The 17,398-nt window shown below is 44.0% G+C and overlaps 1 protein-coding gene across 2 annotated transcripts in view; it reads left to right on the top strand.

Annotated features, from left to right (window-relative positions):
- Positions 1-17,398, top strand: part of LOC144596574 (ALK tyrosine kinase receptor-like) — an 887,900-nt gene that overhangs the window by 305,338 nt on the left and 565,164 nt on the right. The window lies entirely within an intron of this gene.

The following is a 17,398-nucleotide window of genomic DNA, read 5'->3' as shown; positions in this document are numbered from 1 at the left end:
TAAGAAACATTTAGACAGGTACATGGATAGGACAGGTTTAGAGGGATATGGGCCAAATGCAGTCAGATGGGACTAGTGTGTCACCGTAGGCAGGTTGGGCCTGTATGACTATGATAACACTGTTATCTCCTTGATCTCAATGAAACTCATCTCCAGCTCCTGGACCTAGTAGTCAGCACCCGCCTCTGTAACTGGATCCTTGACTTCTTAGTCCATGGAGCAGAATCAGTGAAGATAGGTAACTAAACTTCTCCACAATAATCCTCCACATTGGTGCCACAGGATCATAGAAACACAGAGACAACACAGCACCGAAACAGTCTATAAGGCAGCAACTCTACCACTGCGCCATTGTGCTGCCCTAGCAAGTAAATCAGGTCATGCCATGGGAATTGTGCAGAAACGTAACCCATTCCAAGGTGCACAAATGCAAGAAAACATTTCCCGATGATCTTAGTCATATTCTGCATTATCCCAATAAAACGAATGCGTTTTCAAACACTAAACAAATCCTCTTCTTAGGCAGTCTCCTGGGATCAACAATGATTTAACAGAGTAAAATAAATGTCAAAGCAATCAGCAATTAATTCCACCAAAATAAAATGTAAATGCCAAACATTAACATTTTGAAGGATTTTTCAAAAAATCTATTATGTGCTTTAAAGGGAAATGCTATAGTCAGCAATAGAATGGAGATAGATGTTTCAGGTAATGCAACAATCCTATAGTTTAATTAAGACCTCCATTTTACTGAGGTTTTCATTTCATTTGCATTTCTTTCACAATGAATACGCAGTTTATTATCTGTGCAGTGTCAAAAGAAATTGGTTAACTCTGATTGGAGAAATGAGTCATCAGATGGATCAGAAGTAACTAAGACCGCAGTATAAAATATTTAAATCTCGCTCTACTCTTGGTCAAAATGTATCCATTTTCCAAATGTGCTTGTTTTGGTTATTATTGATGTAACCATAATTAGCACAAAAGCATTAAGTTGCCAACATTTTCTGTTCGGTGTTTTAATGGGACTGTTAATCCATTCAAAATACAGGGCTCCCATTTCAGTGAGAATAGGAAATGCAAGACTTCTAAGAGAACATTAATGTGTGAACCAATTTATGAACTGAAGGGTAGATTTTATCCTGCTAGATAAAGAGGATTGTAGACCAAATGTTGCAATATGTGTCAGTGGATCATACAACATTGTCTTTCAAATCATTTTAACACGCAGAAATTTACACAACAAAACACACAAAAAAGTGCCGGAGTAGTGAAATTTACACTGGCCTAAACAGTGCACAATAGAACATAGAGCATAGAATATACAATATATGACAGAACCGTGTAGACACAAGGGGTTGTAGATGCTGGTTTACAAAAATAGATCTTTGCAACAGAGACCCAGGTTCAATCCTGACCACGGGTGCTGTCTGTACGGAGTTTGTACATTCTTCCTGTGACCGAGTGGGCTTTCTCTGAGTTCTCCAGTTTCCTCCCACATTCCAAAGATGTACAGGTTTGTAGGTTAATTGGCTTTGGTTAAAATAGTAAAATTGGTCCTAGTGTGGAGTACAGTGCTAGTGTGCAGTGGTGCTCACTGGTCAGCGCAGACGCGATGGGCCGAAATCTGACGTTTCTCTAAAGTCTAGTCCTTTAAACTCACCCTCTCACTTTATAGCTATCCCCTCTACCCTATCTCTTCCTCTGATAATTTAATTTACTTTTTTTAGGTCTCCTCTAAACATCCGCCATTCCAGAGAAAACAATGCAAGCTTAAACAACTTCTCCTTATAGCTAATACCCAGGCAACTTTGTGGAAAAGCACTTCTGCACCCTCTTGTCAACTTTGCCACCCACCTTGCCACCCATCCCCAATTCCATTGGTTGCCCGTCTCAGCCTTGTGTATATTCAATGACAGAGTATCCCTTTCCTTCCCCCCGCACATCCCTCCACTTAAAAAAAAAATGAAGCATAGTTCACTTTGCTAACTCCAAGCTGTGTTGCTGGATGAAATAGTTTCTCAGCAGAAAAAGGTTAGCAAGAGGAAAATAAATATATGCTTTGCCAGATAATGATAGTGTGATGTTCACCATGGTGCGTCTTCAATGATACATTACGTGGAGCGAAAAATGGAAGTTCTGCCACAAAAGATTGCCTTTTCAGATCAATTAAGTTACATTTTTCCCAGCAAGGAAATGTCAAAGACTAAAGGGCATAGCTTTAAGATGAGAGGGGAAAAGTTTAAAAGAGATGTACATGGCGGCCCAATGGGGCAACGTAGAGATGCTGCCTTACAGTGCCAGAGACCCAGTTCGATCCTGACCTTGGGTGGAGTCTGTACGGAGCTTGTATGTTCTCCCTGTGACCACGTGGGTTTTCTCCGGGTGCTCCGGTGTCCTCCCACATTCCAAAGACGTGCAGGTTTGTAGGTTAGTTGGCTTCTGTAAATTGTCCTTAGAGTGTATGATAGAGCTGGTGAATGGCATATGTCACAGACTCGGTGGGCCAAAGGGCCTGTTTTCATGCTGCATCTCTAAACTAAACTAAACTAAGCCAGTTTACTACACGGAGCGTGATGGGTGCCTGGACCCAGCTACAACTGGCATTTAAGAGGCTTTTACATAGGCACATAGATATGCAGGTAATGAAGGGGTATGGATCACCTGCAGGCAGAGGGAATTAGTTCAACTTGGCATCAAGTGCCGAACATTATGCCAAGGTAGATGAGTCACATCTGCCTGTACATGATCCAGACCCCTTCCCTCCATTCCCTGCATGTCCATTCATCAGAAATAATAGAAGAGAAATCAAGGGCATCGGATTTAATTATGGTAAAAAGAATGAATCTGCATTTGTAAGGCACCTTTTAAGATATCTAAAATAACTCAGCATCTTTGAGGTCAATGGTTCAATAGTTCTTTATTATCGCGTGTACCAAGGGACAGTGACATTCTTTGTTTGCACTCAGATCAGTAAGATTATTGCCATACATACAGATTAAGTACAGAATACATAGAAGCAGCCCATTGTCCAGATGCAAGAATCGCCAGGTTTTGGCACCAGCTTCAGCTGGCTATAAAGGCCTGTTGCAGCCGTCGGCCTTGACCGGATCGTCCCGTGAACCATCGTTCCTCTCCTCACCCGGCCACCTTTAGCTGAACATTGTTTGGAAATTCGGCTGCCAATTTGGAATTGGCAGGGGTTCACAATTTTCAATATGATGTGGTGAGGTAATTTGTTTTAATTATGGGATTTGCCAAGAGGATTCAAATGGAGGATTCTTTCTCATTTCACAAATTAGCAGCCAGGGTGTAATATTTCACATGGAGGAAATATAAAAATAGGGAGCACAGACCATATGCAGGCAGATAGGGTTCATTTAGATTGCCGTCATGGCCTGCATACACCCAGTGGGCCGAAGTCTGTATTGCTCTATGTTCTCACTGGTCATGGTTTGAGGCTTCTGCTGTTTTATTTAGTTCAGTTTAGTTCAGTAAAGTTTATTGCCATGTGTACCAAGGTTTAGTGAAAAGCTTTTGGTATGCCATAACCAGTCAGCGGAAAAACTATACATGATTACAATCGAGCCATCGAGTAAGGTCTGTTTCCATGTTGTGTAACTCTGAGTTACAGAAAAGTGGCTGTTTTTGTGTTGTTTACACTCTTGTTTTGCAAATAATCAGATATTAATTTAGTTTAGCTTAGTTTCGTTTATTGTCACGTGTACTGAGGTACAGTGAAAAGCATTTTTGTTGCATGCCATCCAATCAATGGAAAGACTATACATGTTTACAATCGAACCGTCCACAGTGTTCGGATACAGGATAAAATAAATAACATATTGTGCAAGGTAAAGTTCAATTAAAGATAGTCCGAGGGTCTCCAATGAGGTTGATGGTAGCTCAGGCCCGCTCTCTAGTTGGTGGTAGGATTGTTCAGTTGCCTGATAACAGCTGGGAAGAAACTGTCCCTGAATCTGCTGACAAGTCTAGTGTGAATTCCTGTCTATTAAAATGAGTGCTCAGATAATGATGTGCAACCCACTGACACAAATTGTGACATTTGCTTTGTAGAAGGACAAAATCCATCCATCAATTAATTAATGGACCGAGTTGTGAGTTCTCTTAATGTTCTCTTGGACGTCTTGCTGTTTACTATTTTCACTGAAACAGGAACTCTGTATTTTGAATAGCTTAATGGTTCCATTAAAACACTGCACGGAAAAATTTATTGCCCTAATGCTTTTATGATAGGACTAATAACTATTACCATATCTTAATCAAATAACAGTTATGCTGCAGGTAGAACTGCTACCTTACACCTGGTAGAGCTGCTGCCTTACAGCGCCAGAGATCCGGGTTCAATCCTGACCTTGGGTTCTGTCTGTGTGGAGTTTTACATTCTCCCTGTAACCGCCTGGGTTTCCTTCAGGTGCTCCAGTTTCATCCAACATCCCAGACATGTAGGTTTGTAGGTTGATTGGTCTCTGTAAATTGCCCCTAATGTGTAGGAAGTGGATAAGAAGGTGGGATAACATAGAACTAGAGTGGACAGGTGATCGATGGTCAGCATGGACTCGGTGGGCCGAAGGGCCTGTTTCCATGCTGTATCTCTAAATTCTAAATAGTAAAATCATGGATATTTAGAAAGTAGAGCATTTTGGCAAGCAATATGAAGATGGTTAAAGCATTGTATCGAATGGTGTTGGTCCGAACCCGATCTATGTGAAACCACTTATTTCTCCAATCTAAACAAAACTAAATTGCTATCCGATTTGCCATCATGTTATTATTGAGTCAAATTGACAACAGCTTTAAAATAAGTGTTTAGCCTGCCCTAGAGTCCAACATACTTAGCACCTGTGAAGTGACTTTTGGCTTCTCCACCTGATAAAACATCAGGACTGGTTCGACGAATCTTGATGTTCAGGATACAAGGAACTGCAGATGCTGGCTTACAAAAAAAAAAGTTCTGGTGTAACTCAGCGGGCCAGGCAGCATCTCTGGTGATCATGGATAGACAAATATTCAGGTCAGGACCCTTCATCAGATTGATTTCTTTTTGTGGTTTTTTTTTTTGTTGAATAGATAAATGGCAGATAGGATTTGGTTTAACATTTCAACTGAAATGCTTTCTGCAATTCAGTATTCCCTCGGTGCTGCTTAGATTATGTGCTCATAGCTAAGGACCAGGGACCTGAGGTCACAAAGGTCTGACTCAAGAGATGAGAATGTTGACAGTGATCCACAGAGACATGCCATTAATGTATGAAACTCCGTGCTCAGATTCTAATAAACCAAAGCGTGATTTGAATATTTCTTGCTATCAGATGGAAGGTTGGGAACATATAAAACATTTTCTAATTGTTCGCATTGTTGTATCCCTTCGTCACCACCTTCCCCAGGCAACAATGGGTCATTATGGGTTCCCCCCCCCCCCCCCCCCCCATCCTTGGTCATCTACTGCCATCCTGGATTTGTTCAGGGATTTTCCTACAGCGTCCCCTCCCCCCCCATCCCTGCACCCCTACTTTCAGTCTGAAGAAGGGTTCCGACACGAAACGTCAACCATTGTTTTGTTTTTTTGCAGAGATGCTGCCTGATCTGCTGAGTTACTCCAGCATTTTGTGTCTATCTTCGGTATAAACCAGCATCTGCAGTTCCTTGTTGCTACATTTTGTCGGCTCTACTGATCCACTCCAAAATCTCCTCAATGTATGCCTACTTTGAAGAAGTTCTCCTCCCTCTGACGGGAGTTCTGCAGCACCCTCTGTCAGTACTCCCCCTCTGTGATACCAGTTCCCCAGTTCTCCACATTGTTTCCCTCTTGTGATCACACATTCCCACACCAACAATGAGTTTACCAGGCACCACCCTGCCTGAGATCATTTCTGGCCAACCGTGATTGGTTCTGGTCTTTTTCTCGTCTCCAGCTCCTCATCTCCACCCCCTACACACCCCCTACTTTCAGTCCGAAGAAGGGTCTTGACCCGAAAAGTCACCCAGCCTTTTTCTCTAGAGATGCTGCCTGACTCGCTGAGTTACTCCAGCACTTTGTGTCTATCTTTGACACAAACCAGCATCTGCAGTTCCTTGTTTCTATTCTTGAATTTCCTATTGGATTCAATGGGTGACAACCTTCTAGAACATAGAACTGTACAGCACGAGAACAGGCACTTTGGCCCACAAAGACTGTGCCGAACATGATGCTAAGTCCAACTCTTAACTGCCTGCACAAAATCCCAATCTTTCAATTCCTTGCATATCCATGTGTTTATCCAAAATCCTAACATTTAAGTAGCATTTTGATAGGTACATGGGTAGGATAGATTTAGAGGGATATGGGCCAAATGCAGGCGGGTGAGAATAGTGTAGATGGGATATATTAGTCGGTGTGCGCAAGATGGGCCGAAGGGCATGTTTCCGTGCTGTATGACTCAATGACTATGTCTCTATGAATAAAGTCCTAGCCTGTTCAGCCTGTTTTATGTGGTTGATGGCATGGTCTCTTGTCAAGTATATTTCTCTCATGCCAAAGTACTGAGAATTATTATCAAAAGCTATCGACATTCTGAAATTGTAAATGAGAGTGAAAGATTCCAAGCCAACATAATCTGTTGTCAAACTCACAGGCAACGTGTGACAAACGGCAAAGTAACACTTTAACGAGTGCCACAAACTGTCACTTAGTGTGTGAACGCAGTCTGTAATCCAGGTGAACTAGAGGAGGGCCACAGAATAGTTTGTGGCTGGTTTCTTGCTTGAATTTCAAACCTACCACAGTGACACAGTGGAGCAGCTGTAGAGTTGCTGCCTCACAGCGCCAGAGACCCGGGTTCCATCCTGACAATGGGTGCTGTCTGCACGGAGATTGTACGTTTTCCCTGTGTCCTATTATTATATTAGTGTGCACTATTATTGTTTGTTTTTATGTGTGTGTACGTATATATATATGCATACATACACACGTATATATATATATATATATATATAGATACACACATACACACACACGTGTGTGTGTGATTTGTGTGTGTGTGTATATATATATATATATATACACACACATATGTCTGTAGATGTATGTATATGTGGAAATATACACATATACATATATACACTCACATATACATATACATACATACACACATGTATACAAAACATCCACACACACATATACATATATGTGTGTGTATATTTTCACACACACATGTATATACACACATATATACATATGTGTGTGTGTGTGTGTATGTGTATATGTGTGTAGATGTAAGTATATGTGAGGGGAGGTAAATACAGAAGTTAAAGTGTTGTACTTAAATGCGCGTAGTATAAAAAATAAAGTGGATGAGCTTGAGGCTCAGTTAGTCATGGGCAAGTATGATGTTGTAGGGATCACTGAGACATGGCTACAAGAGGACCAGGGCTGGGAACTGAATATTCAGGGGTACACAACGTATAGAAAAGACAGACAGGTGGGCAGAGGGGGTGGGGTTGCTCTGCTGGTAAGGAATGATATTCATTCCCTTGCAAGGGGTGACATAGAATCAGGAGATGTTGAATCAGTATGGATAGAAATGAGGAATTGTAAGGGTAAAAAGACCCTAATGGGAGTTATCTATAGACCCCCAAACAGTAGCCTCGACATAGGGTGCAAGTTGAATCAGGAGATAAAATTGGCGTGTCACAAATGTAATGCTACAGTGGTTATGGGAGATTTCAACATGCAGGTAGACTGGGAAAATCAGGTTGGAAATGGACCCCAGGAAAGAGAGTTTGTAGAGTGCCTTCGAGATGGATTCTTAGAACAGCTTGTACTGGAGCCTACCAGGGAGAAGGCAATTCTGGATTTAGTGTTGTGTAATGATCCTGATCTGATAAGGGGACTAGAGGTAAAAGAGCCATTAGGAGGCAGTGATCACAACATGATAAGTTTCACTCTGCAAATGGAAAGGCAGAAGGGAAAATCGGAAGTGTCGGTATTACAGTATAGCAAAGGGGATTACAGAGGCATGAGGCAGGAGCTGGCCAAAATTGACTGGAAGGAGGCCCTAGCAGGGAAGACGGTAGAACAGCAATGGCAGGTATTCCTGGGAATAATGCAGAGTCTAAGGGGAATAAGAGACACCTGTGGCTGACGAGGGAAGTCAAGGACAGCATAAAAATTAAGGAGAGGAAGTATAACATAGCAAAGAAGAGTGGGAAGACAGAGGATTGGGACTCTTTTAAAGAGCAACAAAAGTTAACTAAAAAGGCAATACGGGGAGAAAAGATGAGGTACGAGGGTAAACTAGCCAATAATATAAAGGAGGATAGCAAAAGTTTTTTTAGGTACGTGAAGAGGAAAAAAATAGTCAAGGCAAATGTGGGTCCCTTGAAGACAGAAGCAGGGGAATTTATTATGGGGAACAAAGAAATGGTAGACGAGTTAAACCGTTACTTTGGATCTGTGTTTACTGAGGAGGATACACACAATCTCCCAAATGTTCTAGGGGCTGGAGAACCTAGGGTGATGGAGGAACTGAAGGAAATCCACATTAGGCAGGAAATGGTTTTGGGTAGACTGATGGGACTGAAGGCTGATAAATCCCCAGGGCCTGATGGTCTGCATCCCAGGGTACTTAAGGAGGTGGCTCTAGAAATAGTGGAAGCATTGGAGATCATTTTTCAATGTTCTATAGACTCAGGATCAGTTCCTGTGGATTGGAGGATAGCAAATGTTATCCCACTTTTTAAGAAAGGAGGGAGAGAGAAAACGGGTAATTATAGAGCAGTTAGTCTGACATCAGTGGTGGGGAAGATGCTGGAGTCAATTATAAAAGACGAAATTGCTGAGCATTTGGATAGCAGTAACAGGATCATTCCGAGTCAGCATGGATTTACGAAGGGGAAATCATACTTGACAAATCTACTGGAATTTTTTGAGGAAGTAACTAGGAAAATTGACAGGGGAGAGTCAGTGGATGTGGTGTACCTCGACTTTCAGAAAGCCTTCGACAAGGTCCCACATAGGAGATTAGTGGGCAAAATTAGAGCACATGGTATTGGGGGTAGGGTACTGACATGGATAGAAAATTGGTTGACAGACAGAAAGCAAAGAGTGGGGATAAATGGGTCCCTTTCGGAATGGCAGGCAGTGACCAGTGGGGTACCGCAAGGTTCGGTGCTGGGACCCCAGCTATTTACGATATACATTAATGACTTAGATGAAGGGATTAAAAGAACCATTAGCAAATTTGCAGATAATACTAAGCTGGGGGGTAGTGTGAATTGTGAGGAAGATGCAATAAGGCTGCAGGGTGACTTGTACAGGTTGTGTGAGTGGGCGGATACATGGCAGATGCAGTTTAATGTAGATAAGTGTGAGGTTATTCACTTTGGAAGTAAGAATAGAAAGGCAGATTATTATCTGAATGGTGTCAAGTTAGGAAGAGGGGATGTTCAACGAGATCTGGGTGTCCTAGTGCATCAGTCACTGAAAGGAAGCATGCAGGTACAGCAGGCAGTGAAGAAAGCCAATGGAATGTTGGCCTTCGTAACAAGAGGAGTTGAGTATAGGAGCAAAGAGGTCCTTCTACAGTTGTACCGGGCCCTGGTGAGACCGCACCTGGAGTACTGTGTGCAGTTTTGGTCTCCAAATTTGAGGAAGGATATTCTTGCTATTGAGGGCGTGCAGCCTAGGTTGATTCCCAGAATGGCGGGACTGTCGTATGTTGAAAGGCTGGAGCAATTAGGCTTGTATACACTGGAATTTAGAAGGATGAGGGGGGATCTTATTGAAACGTATAAGATAATTAGGGGATTGGACACATTAGAGGCAGGAAACATGTTCCCAATGTTGGGGTAGTCCAGAACAAGGGGCCACAGTTTAAGAATAAGGGGTAGGCCATTTAGAACGGAGATGAGGAAGAACTTTTTCAGTCAGAGAGTGGTGAAGGCAGTGGAGGCCAGTTCGTTGGATGCTTTCAAGAGAGAGCTGGATAGAGCTCTTAAGGATAGCGGAGTGAGGGGTTATGGGGAGAAGGCAGGAACGGGGTACTGATTGAGAGTGATCAGCCATGATCGCATTGAATGGCGGTGCTGGCTCGAAGGGCTGAATGGCCTACTCCTGCACCTATTGTCTATTGTCTATTGTCTATTGTCTATATCTATATGTGTATATATATTTTACAAAATGCTGGAGTAACTCAGCAGGTGAGGCAGCATCTCAGGAGAGAAGGAATGTATATGTATATATACTGTATATACATACACACATAAAACAAACAATAATAGTGCACACTAATATAGTAATAGTATATGTGTACGTACATATATATATGTGTGTATGTATATAATATAAATACACACCGATGAGTCAAAACATTATGACCACTGACAAGTGGTGAGAAACATTGATTATCTTGTTACAATGGCACCTGTCACGGGTGGGGGGGTGGTGGGTGGAATATATTAGGCAGCAAGTGCACAGTCAGTTCTTGAAGTTGATGTGTTGGATGCAGGAGTAAAGACCTGAGTGACTTTGACAAGGGCCAAATTGTTATGGCCAGATGACTGGGTCAGAGCATCTCTGAAACGGCAAGGCTTGTGGGGTGCTCCCGGTCAGCAGTGGTGAGTACCTACTGACAGTGGTCCGAGGAGGAACAGACCACAAACCGGCGACAGGGTGTTGGGTGCCCAAGGTTCATCGATGTGTGAGGGCAATGAAGGCTATCCCGTCTGGTCCGAACCGACAGAAGGTCGACTGTGGTACAAGGCACAGAAAATTTTAATAGTGGTCACAGGAGGAATGTGTCACAATACACAGTGCCTTGCACCCTGCTGCGTATGGGGCTGCACACGGAGGACCAGCAGCATATTAGGCAGGTGGTCAGAATGTTTCGGCTCATTAGGTCATAATGTTTCGGCTCATTAGGTCATAATGTTTCGGCTGATCGGTGTATACACACGCTGAGCTTTCTTTATCATTTATTATTTTGTTTACAGTGTACTACTAGAACAAGTGTGCCCGTTCAAAGCGGGCCCGTTGGGCCCGTGCCCACACCCAGGGAGTGGTGGAGGGAGGGAGGTGTTGAGGATGGAGGGGGGGGGAGGGTGATGAGAGATGGGGCGGTATTTGTGGAGGGGGGAGAGAGTGAGGGGGGAGGGGGCCCGGGGGGGGGGGGGGATAGCGGGGAGATGTTCTCCCGGGTGTGGGAGAGAGGAGAGAAGTAAGGGGAGAGAGGAGAGGTGAGCCGGTGATCGCGGTGTGGAGGGGGGAGAGAGTGAGGGGGGAGGGGGCCCGGGGGGGGGGGGGGGATAGCGGGGAGATGTTCTCCCGGGTGTGGGAGAGAGGAGAGAAGCAAGGGGAGAGAGGAGAGGTGAGCCGGTGATCGCGGGCTGGCGCCGCTAACGGCGTCCATTGTTTTGGTGCGAGTGAGGAGATGCCGCGCATGCGTGCTGAGTACAGAGTGAGGAGATTCCGCGCATGCGTACTGAGCACTGCCGGACCGCAGCGCCCCCCTTCTGTCAAAACTTCGATAAATGAGGGGGGGCAGCACTTTTAGACCTCTGTAACTTAAAAAATATGCGTCCGAATTAAATAAAAATATCATTTTCCAGCAGCGAACCGCATGCTGATTAAGGCGGTTCGAAAATCGTGGCGCTACGGTTCACCGTTTTGCCGGAATTGCCGTATTCAGCCGACATCAGTGGAATATATATACAAACATACAAGATCTGAGTTTTAGTAGTATACTAGAACAAGTGTGCCCGTTCAAAGCGGGCCCTTTGGGCCCGTCCCCACACCTCCCATTTTCTCCTCCCCCAGCCCCACTCTTACTCTCCCCACACCCTCCCCTTGGGCGGTGAGGTAGTGGTGGAGGGAGGGAGGTGTTGAGGATGGACCCGGGGGGGGGGGGGGGGGGGGGGGGATAGCGGGGAGATGTTCTCCCGGGTGTGGGAGAGAGGAGAGAAGCAGGGTGGGAGAGGAGAGGTGAGCCGGTGATCGCGGGCTGGCGCCGCTAACGGCGTCCATTTTTTTGTTGCGAGTGAGGAGATTCCGCGCATGCGTGCTGAGCACAGAGTGAGGAGATTCCGCGCATGCGTACTGAGCACTGCCTCACCGCAGCGCCCTCTATCGAAACCTCAATAAGGGGGGGGGCATTGCATTAAAACCTGTGTAACTTAAAAAATATGCGACAGAATTAAATTAAAAAATCATTTTCCAGCATTGGCCCGCGTGGTGATTAAGGCGGTACAAAAATCGTGGCGCTACGGTTCACCGTTTTGCCGTATTCAGCCGACATCAGTGGAATATATATACAACGCTACAAGATCTGAGTTTTAGTAGTATACTAGAAAAGAGGGCCCGTTGGGCCCGTCCCCACACCCCCCATTCTCTCCTCCCCCAGCCCCACCCTTACTCTCCAAGTGTGCCCGTTGGGGAGGGCCCGTTGGGCCCGTCCCCACACCCCCCATTCTCTCCTCCCCCAGCCCCACTCTTACTCTCCAAGATGTTTTGTTTTTTTTTCCTAATCAAAGAGGGCCCGTTGGGCCCGTCCCCACACCCCCCATTCTCTCCTCCCCCAGCCCCACCCTTACTCTCCAAGTGTGCCCGTTGGGGAGGGCCCGTTGGGCCCGTCCCCACACCCCCCATTCTCTCCTCCCCCAGCCCCACTCTTACTCTCCAAGATGTTTTTTTTTTTTTTCCTAATCAGATGTGCAGTACTTTGGTCAACGTGGGTATGTCAAGTGACCACTATAGCCTTCATTTTTTTTTTTTTTTCCTAATCAGATGTTTTGGTTTTTTTTCCTAATCAGATGTGCAGCACTTTGGTCAACGTGGGTTGTTTTTAAATGTGCTATACAAATAAAACTGACTTGACTTGACTTGACTTGACTTGCAATAACAAAAAAGACTTTTTGGAAGCTTTTCGAAACAATGTAGCCGTCACAAGCTGAAAACTAAATCCTTGCTGAAAACTAAATCCTTTTCTGGAAACTTTTGGAAACAAATGTAGCCCCTTGAAGAAAAGGGTTAGAAATGAAAATTTAAACTTTAATATCTCTCTAGCTTTAAAAAGGTAGCTTCAATTTGAACGAAAGTACTTACAATAGTTGCCCAGGTTAATTGTGAATACGGCGGTACAAAAATCGTAGCGCTTTGGTGTACCGTCTTGGAGGAGTAGGGTTTGTAAGTTAAACTTCCGTACATACACACATACATCCCTACATACGAACGCAGAGTTTTAGTATTATACTAGAAAAGAGGGCCCGTTGGGCCCGTCCCCACACCCCCCATTCTCACTCCCCCAGCCCCACTCTTACTCTCCAAGTGTGCCCGTTGGGCCCGGAAAAGAGGGCCCGTTGGGCCCGTCCCCACACCCCCCATTCTCTCCTCCCCCAGCCCCACTCTTACTCTCCAAGTGTGCCCGTTGGGCCCGTCCTCCTGATCTGTGTATGTCAAGTGACCACTATAGCCTTCATTCTTTTTTTTTTTCCCTAATCAGATGTTTGTTTGTTTTTTCCTAATCAGATGTGCAGTACTTTGGTCAACGTGGGTTGTTTTTAAATGTGCTATACAAATAAAACTGACTTGACTTGACTTGACTTGCAATAACAAAAAAGACTTCTTGGAAGCTTTTCGAAACAATGTAGCCGTCACAAGCTGAAAACTAAATCCTTGCTGAAAACTAAATCCTTTTCTGGAAACTTTTGGAAACAAATGTAGCCCCTTGAAGAAAAGGGTTAGAAATGAAAAATTTAAACTTTAATATCTCTCTAGCTTTAAAAAGGTAGCTTCAATTTGAACGAAAGTACTTACAATAGTTGCCCAGGTTAATGGTGAATACGGCGGTACAAAAATCGTAGCGCTTTGGTGTACCGTCTAGGAGGAGTAGGGTTTGTAAGTAATCTTCCGTACATACACATATACATACATACATACGGAATGTTGGACCGCAGAGTTTTAGTATTATATAGATAGATAGAAGATATAGATAGATATATAGATAGATAGATAGATAGATAGATAGATAGATGTTTACATATTCTGTTGTGCTGCTGCAAGTAAGAGTTTCATTGTTCTGTCTGGGACACATGACAACAAAACACTCTTGACTCTTGATTGCGTAGGTTTTCTCCGGGTGCTCCAGTTTCCTTCCACATTTCAAAGTGGTGCAGGTTTGTTGGTTGATTGGCTTCTGCCAATAGTGCCTTGTGTCAAGTACGAGAATGAGTGTATGGGTGATCATTGGTAGGACTTGGTGGGCCGAAGGGCCTGTCTCTCTAAACTAAACAAAGCTAAAAACTAAACTAAAATGATGCTTTGAAATAACACGTGGAGAAGTAAGGGACCATGCAGATGCCGCCGAGGATCAGACTCTGTATTTTCTGATTTTGAGAACGTTCGCAGCTTGTTTAAATTGTGAACTGCAAATATTCCCTGTCATTCACTCCCTGATTTTGTAAGCGTTCACGCAGCCCTTAATGACACTCCAGCCTGACCTGTATCAAGTCACTTATCTAATGTGAAGATGAATGGTTGTCGTTACAGTTGGCGTAGAGGAACCTGCAAAGAAAAGTGGCTTCATGTAGCTTGTTTTGATGTAGGCTGACTCGGTGATTGATGTGCACTTGCTGATTAGTGATGAAGCATAAAATGAATTTCGCCAAGCCTTCTTACAAGGAATAATTATTCCATTGTATAAATACTTTGGAAAATAGGAATATCAGCTTTATGGGGATATAATGATATCCATCCCCAGGATCCTTAAAAGATAACATGGAGATGTCAATGGGGATGATTCCACTTTGGAGATGGATACAAAGGAGCCAATCGAACATGCTGAAATGGGGATACACTGAAGATGCGACTGACTGCGGGTATGGACGGGGCCTCCAGACTATGGAACATCTGAGCTGTGACATGCTGCATGACACATGCACTGTAAAGGATCTTGCAGAGGTCAACGACGTGGCACTAAAATTTGCTCACTATTGGCAAACAGTTGTGTGATGACACGAATAAATAAATAGCTTTGGAGATCAGGCACATGTTTTTTTTTTGGTATCATTTTGATGTCCTGCATCTTTTATCATTAATAGTTAAGAGAACGTGAGCGTTACTTTGCCCTATACTTTCTTTGAAAGCAGCATTCCTGACTTTTATTACAGGGTGGGATCATAGCAAAGTCTCAATGCGTCTGTGGCAAAAATACACTTTGTATTTACAGGGAGACAAAGTCAGTGTCTGCTCCCTTTCCCTTATTGCCCATGCAATGGCAGTTAAGGGTCAAAACCACACAAAGGGTAACTGAAGAGTCTAGAGTGTTTTATTGTCATGTGTCCCAAAACAGAACAATTAAATTCTTACTTGCAGCGGCAACATTGTACTCTGTAAAAATCTTAATAAACAAACAAACAATAATGGTTTAACAATAATAATCAACAAAATCAATGCTCCAAAGTGAAGAAAGGTCTTGACCCGAAACATCACCTATTCCTTTTTCCCAGTGATGCTGCCTGTCTGGTGAATTACACCAGCTTTTTTTGTCTATCTTTAGTTTAAACCAGTATCTGCAGTTCCTTCCTACATATCCCCAAGTCTACATTGTTCAGAACTTATTTGGAGGTTGTAGTGTTTAATGGCCTGATGTTTGTAGGGAGGAAGCTGCTCCTGAACCTGGACGTTAGTCTTCAGGCACCTGTACCATCTTACCAATGGCAAGTGAAATGAGAGCGTGGCCAGGGTGGTCTGGGTCTTGGATGGTACTGGCTGTCTGTTTGAGGCAGCGATTCCTGTGGACCCCTTCAATGGTGGGGAGATCATTAACCATGATGGACTGAGCAATGGTTATGGTCAAATGGTTATGGTTACTGCCTCTTGCATACTGCAGCTGTGTTAATTAACAGGCAGCCTGGAGTTAGTGCGATCATAAGACGTAGGAGCAGGATTAGGCCATTTGGCCCATCGTGTTTGCTCCACATTTCCATCATGGCTGATCTACTTTTCCCTCTCAATCCCATTCTCAACCCCATTCTCAACCCCATTCTTCTGCCTTCACCTGACAACTTTTGATGCCTTTCCTAATCATCTATCAATCTCCACTTTTAAATTATCCAATGACTTGGCCTCCACAGATTCACCATTCTCTGGCAAGAGGTTTCTTCTCATCTCCATTCTACGGGTATGTCCCTTTATTCTGCAGCTGTGGCCTCTAGTCCTAGACTCTCCCGCTCACACAGCTGGGAACATCCTCTCCGCATCCACTCTAACCTTGCCTTTCATTATTTGGTAGTTTTCAATGAGATCACCTCTCATCCTTCTAAACTCCAGCGATTACAGGCCCAGAGGCATCAAACTCTCCTCATTTGTTAACCCAATCATTTTGGAATCATTCGAGTAAAACCTTCTCTGAACCCTCTCCAACACCATCATATCCTTCCTTAGACATGAGGCCCAAAATTACTCACAATATTCCAAATATGGGCTGAAACAAGAATAGGTTCATCCAACAACATAATTCAATGCCTATTTTTGGTAGTTACCATATTTATTACTCATTCTGATAAAAATGTGCAACAAAGTAGCGCAGCTCTAAAGTTGCTGCCTTACGGCGCCCGACACCCAAGTTTTATCCTGACTATGGGCGCTGTCTGTGCGGAGTCTGTGCATTCATAATATCATAAGAGATATGGGAATTAGGCCATTTGGCCCATCAAGTCTACTCTGCCGCTCAGCCATGGCTGATCTATCCCTCCCTCCTAACCCCATTCTCCTGCCTTCTCCCTATAAACCCTGACACCCGTAGCTTACATAGAAACATAGAAAATAGATGCAGAAGGAGGCTATTCGGCCCTTCGAGCCAGCACCGCCATTCATTGTGATCATGGCTGATCGTCCCTAATCAATAACCCGTGCTTGCTCCCCATGTCCCTTGATTCCACTAGCCCCTAGAGCTCTATCTAACTCTCTCTTAAATCCATCCAGTGATTTGGCTTCCACTGCCCTCTGTGGCAGAGAATTCCACAAATTCACAACTCTCTGGGTGAAAAAGGGGCTAGCGTAATCAAGGGATATGGGGAGAAGTTGGGCACAGGTTACTGATTGTGGATGATCAGCCATGATCACAATGAATGGCGGTGCTGGCTAGAAGGGCCGAATAACCTCCTCCTGCACCTATTTTTTATGTTTCTGTGTTTAACCTGCCTGTCTTTGGAATGTAGGAGGAAACTGGAAGAAAACTCTCACAGTCACTGGGAGAACATACAAATTCCAGACAGACAGCACCTGAAGTCAGGATCAAACCCTGGGTCTCTGGTGCTGTAAGGCAGCAACTCTACTGCTGCGCCACTGTGCCACCCAGTATTCCATGAAATAAAATCTTCACACTATTCTCGTCTTTCAAACTTT

This window comes from Rhinoraja longicauda, chromosome 9, assembly GCF_053455715.1.
Source record: "Rhinoraja longicauda isolate Sanriku21f chromosome 9, sRhiLon1.1, whole genome shotgun sequence".
Classification (NCBI taxonomy): Eukaryota; Metazoa; Chordata; class Chondrichthyes; order Rajiformes; family Arhynchobatidae; genus Rhinoraja; species Rhinoraja longicauda.
This window is presented reverse-complemented; position numbering and strand designations above follow the sequence as displayed.